Raw genomic sequence first — 5,019 nt, 5'->3', positions numbered from 1 at the left:
GTACTTTTTATGTGAAACCTTCTCTAGCCTCCTGGCTATCTGGTTAATCTAGCATACAGTATACAGGTAAGAAATCTCTTTTGTTCATTTTTTTTTTTTTTGCTTTAAATATCAAAACTTCAAAAATCACTTTATAAACTTTTTCCAAAACAACCACTAATACAAAACAACCCCCGCATCAAAGCAAAACTAAATACTTTCAAAAGTGTTCTTCACCCTTCTAAAATGAAAGCCAACCGCCTTCACCATGTGACTAGGAAGAGTGAGGGCGCTTGCTCTATTTGGTGACCACATAGCTGAAAGATTCCCAAGAGAAGCAGTGGTTTAGGTTTTGAGAACCCCGGAGTGAATAACAGCTGTGTTGAGTGTCCCTTTTCTGGAGGAATGTCCCAGCAAGCCGGAAGCATTCTGCAAACCAAGATTTATTTTTAAGCCTTAATGATCTGTCCTGGACCTCCCCCATGGATCCTACCTCTTTTGCTACCAGCTTATGACTTCTTTTTTCAATAAACTGTGCAAAGCAGAGCCCTTCTGTGTAAAGGCATGTAGTTGTCCATGATCAAGGCAGACAGTCTTACCCTCGGCCTGTTTTGCGAGTACAGACTTGGGCACGGCATTTCTTGGCATATATGGTTCATAGTGGTGAGGAGGCTTCATTCCCATCTCTCCCAGAAGCCTTGTCAGAACCTCGCCATTCTGGGTGGCCTTTTCCCCCTCCCAGTTCCCCCTCCCAGCCAAGGTGTCTGTGTGTAAGCAAGGCTGTCCATCCAGAGCCAGCTCGGGAATGCTAAAAGGGCAAGCTTTAGGAACAGCCAAGAACACAAAACCACTGTCCTCGTTTGCTGAATGGGAACCGCCAGCTCCAGAGTTTGGCCTCTCAGTCACTCAAGAACTTTGTAAGCAAAGCCTTCGGCTTAGGGGAGGCTGCCACAGGGGTCCGCATCCAGCACACAAGCGGGGCTGTCATCAAAGTGGGTCGGGGAAGGGTGTCCTCCTCGCTCAGGGGGCATGCAGACTCTGCCTTCAGGAGCAAGAGCTGATTGTCCGGGAAGGCCGTGGAGAAGAGGGCATCCGGGTTGCAGACAAATTTGTAGACATATTGCTCTCAAGCCACCTTCTGCATGATGCCCTTTTTGTAGTAATAGTGCAGAGAATGACTCAGCTTGTCATAGTTCATGGCCAGCCAGTTTTTCTAGATGCCCAGCACCGAGCAACCTCCTCAGGTTCTATCAGCTTGAATTCCATGCCTTAACCGGTCCAGGCAATGAAGTGGGCATTGGCTGGGTCATCAAGCAGGGTGACCAGGAACTGTCACAGTGAGCCTCATCTCTGATCAGGGGGCCCTTTCCGATACATGGTCGGCTTCTGCTTGATTTTGCCTTCCAGTTGCTCAGGCACAAGACAATTATGATCGAAGTACAAATGGGGATTTTTTTCATATGAAAAACCTTCATGGCTACTGGAGAAAGATCCCTCTCTCATGTAGGATGACTGGCAGTGAGGTACTTCTGAATCAACGCAGTAATCTTGGGGCTCCTGCTTGATTCCCATTGGTGACTAGAACCCATGCCCCGCTGGACCTGGCATTCCTGGGACCTCGTATTCATACAGCGGGCCATGGTATTCTTCTTTGAATCCCTGAGGAGACTGGGGGGGGGGAGTAGCAGTAGTGAGCAGTTCCGACAGTTGCTGGTAGTAACTGGGATAGTTATACCCGGCACCCCTGACTGAGGGGGCAAGGAGTGGCGGGGTTCAGACAGCTGTCTCTGAAATCTCTGTTCTGACCGATACTGGTTTTCATGCATCATCTTTGGTATCTGCAGGGGTTGATGTGGTGGCCGTGGAACTGCAAAGGTTTGCTTTTCTGGTTCAGATTCTGAAAGGGGATGAAGGGTCAGGGCAGGGTCCACAGCTTGGACCCAGGCAAGAAATTTAAGTGGATATCCATATATTCTTTATTAATTCAGAATTTACCCAATCCTGAAGAAACAGTCCTTGTGCATGTATTCCATACCAGGCAATGTGCCAGGTGCCAAAGGAAAAGTGAGTGAAATCCTATTCATAGCTGAGTAAGGCATGAAGATAAACACACCAGATACTGATGCCAAGACAGAAGTGTAGGCAGGTCAAATTGCGTGCACAAAAGAAGAGACCCAAGAGAAGGTTCTCCAGTGAATCAAACAAAATGCTCATTTTTAAAAGAGAATACAAAATAATAATTTAAAAAAAACCCTAATTAGATATCGTAGTGGTTAATCAACTGTGTCAACTTGAGAAGTTTAGAAACTTAACTTGAATAGGCTCAAGAATTTCATTCCCTAGTGTGTAGAGGAGCCACACTTGCCTGGCTCATCACTTAAAGGATATAGGAAGGAAATGAGGAAGCATGGAGGGTTCCATTTCTTTGGAGGAGCTCCAGTTTTTTTCCGTCATCTTGGATTTAGCCTCCTGGGCTCTAGTGTAGACTCTTTAGCTTCTGCCTTGGGTCCTTCAGCCTTCTGGTGAAGACTCAGTGGCTTTCCATCACAGACTCATTGGCTTCCTGATACAGACTTGCATGGAACTCAGCAGTGAGCTCCAGACCTTGGACTGAATCTTCCAGTTTCAGGTGTGCAGATAACCTCTGAACACTTCCTCATCTAACTCTGCGGCTGACCATCCTAAGTTAGTCTTGTAATTTCTTATACATTTGCACATCTTGTGTTGTATGTGTTCCTGTAGTGAAGCCCTTACTGATACAGAATCGATAAAAAATTTCACTAAACAAAGTCATTAAAATTCAATAATGGGTTGCTGTGCAATGCTTATTTGGTGATGGGGAATAGGGGTTGGTAGGAAAGGAAAAACAACTGAAGAAAGATCATCATAATCAAAGGTTACATGCAGATGCATGTTTGTGGAAAGGCAATAACATCTGAGTGTAGAAAACCATGGACTGCGAAAAGGTTCAGGCGCCAGGTGAATTGAGTACAGGGATTGATAGAAAAAAGATTATAGATACTCTTATACATCATGCAGAGAATCTTGGACTTAATTTGTGAATGGTAGAGACCCTTGTGACTATCACTGCCTTTCTATGATCAGTTGGCAATAGTATGCAAGATAGATAGTAAGAAACCAAGACAATAGGAAAATAGAAAATTCTTGAAATTGTCTATGTGAGAGATTGTCAAACTGAACAACTAGGGAGAGAGATACAAGGAAAGCTATGGTAAGTTATGAGAAAATGAAATCTAAATGACTTGATTTCTTGAGTGTAGCTACTGCAATTGTTGGTAGATCATATCATTTTGAGCACTTTTATGGTGTATTGCTAATACATGAGAAATAGAATCAAATTATATGGGAGAGGCTGGATTTGCTCAGTATACCTGTATGCATAATATGGGATACCATACTGAGTCCCACTAATTTGTATGATTTGTACATGATAACTGAAGTGGAATATTAACAGAAGAAAAATTTTCCAAGGGTCGAATTTTTTTCATGTATCCTAGTAAATTAAAAGCAGATTCAATTCCAAAAAAAGAGAAATAAATAAATTAAGGTGAAATGAATGGACAACACAGTAATTGTTCATTTAATTATGAAAGTGGATTTATAAACAGCATCAGAAATTCTGAGTGGTTACCTGAAGAAATAACCTTTCAGGGTGTAATTGGTAATTCTGAGCTCAAGTGATACCCTGCATTTTGACCCAGCGGCGGCCACACTACACTAGCATATTTACTTCCCATTTGTGGTTGAGCAGTCTACTTGCCTTCACTTGTATGTGGAGAGGTATTTAACTCACCAAGAAGTTTTGTAAATAAAAGTGTGTTTTCCCATTGTCAAAAAAAAAAAAAAAAAGGCAAAGCTATATATCTGTGAGGTTATATAGTTTTTTTAAATATATTTATGTTGTTTTAATTTAAATTACCAGTGTTTGCTCTGATCATTGTTTCCTACATTCTCACTTAGTCAAAATTAATACCATTTCATGCAAACGTAAGTCATTGTATATTTTGTGTTTTCTCTGATTCTATTTGTATGTTTAAGACCTTCATTTGCTCAAAAGGATACATGCTGCACAAGCTTAGTGTGTGCATTTTATGTGATGATAAACTTGATCGCTTTGTGATTTCCCTGTCTCAGTCTTAGTTACTTTACTACTAACTTGTTCAATACTTGGAAGAGTTAAGGCAGCTCCCTTGGACTGCAGGGTCAGGTGACACTAGGATCCCTCAGAGTCCCACACAGAAGCCCTCAGGTGTCCGTGGTCCTCAGCTGAGTGTGCCCAGGGCAGTGCCTGTCCCTTCTGAGGCCCACATGCGCAAGCACTCTGTAGTCTGAGGTCTCCGATGCTCTCAGGGACAACCAGGTAGGCGCACACACTGCGCTCAGCTGGGGGATCATCCTCCTAGCAGGAAGGGGCTGTGGTTAGCTCCCCTCTGAGCTTGAAGCTCCTCACCTGGGTATAGGTCACGCCCTGGGGATCTTCAGGGTGAGTTGCCTGCCTGTCCCTCTGACCATCCTCTCCTGTGGGTCTCATCTGCAGGCCTAAGAATGGCCTTGATGTGGGGAAGGCAGGGGAGACCCCACCGCATCTCCGACTGGAGGGCCGCACCTCTGCGTAGATCACTTCCTGGGGCTCAGCGTGCCATGGATTCTGCAGCAGGGAAGAGTGACAAGGCTGCTCCTTCACTCCACTCTGCGCCATTGCTCAGTCCTGCAGGGACTACAGAGTGAACACTGGGACAGCTGTCAGCTCAGACATGGCCAAGAAAAGCTTCCAGTAGCTTCAAGAGCCCCATCCAGGCCCAGCAACGTGAGAGAATGAGCCCAGCACAGCTCTGCCCTTGGGCACTGACACTTCTGTCCTTTATCGGTCACCTCCTGTGACAGGGGACCTTGAACAAGGTTCTGTGTTCCCACCTGGCCTTGTACTTGCTGTTTCTTGGAAGGAAAGCTTAGCCCTGGGACAGTCCCATGAGTATCCTGCATTCTTTTTTTTTTTTTCAAAGTTTTATTGATAAACAG

The 5,019-nt window shown here is 44.5% G+C and overlaps 1 pseudogene; it reads right to left on the bottom strand.

Moving 5' to 3' along the window:
• Positions 1 to 881: 881 nt before the first annotated feature.
• LOC101568627 lies at positions 882 to 4,699 on the bottom strand (annotated as a pseudogene).
• Positions 4,700 to 5,019: the final 320 nt, after the last annotated feature.

The sequence above is a fragment of the Octodon degus genome, unplaced genomic scaffold (genome assembly GCF_000260255.1).
Source record: "Octodon degus isolate 3935 unplaced genomic scaffold, OctDeg1.0 scaffold00018, whole genome shotgun sequence".
Lineage (NCBI taxonomy): Eukaryota > Metazoa > Chordata > Mammalia > Rodentia > Octodontidae > Octodon > Octodon degus.
The sequence above is the reverse complement of the archived record's forward strand: the minus strand, read 5'-3'. Positions and strand labels throughout refer to the sequence as shown.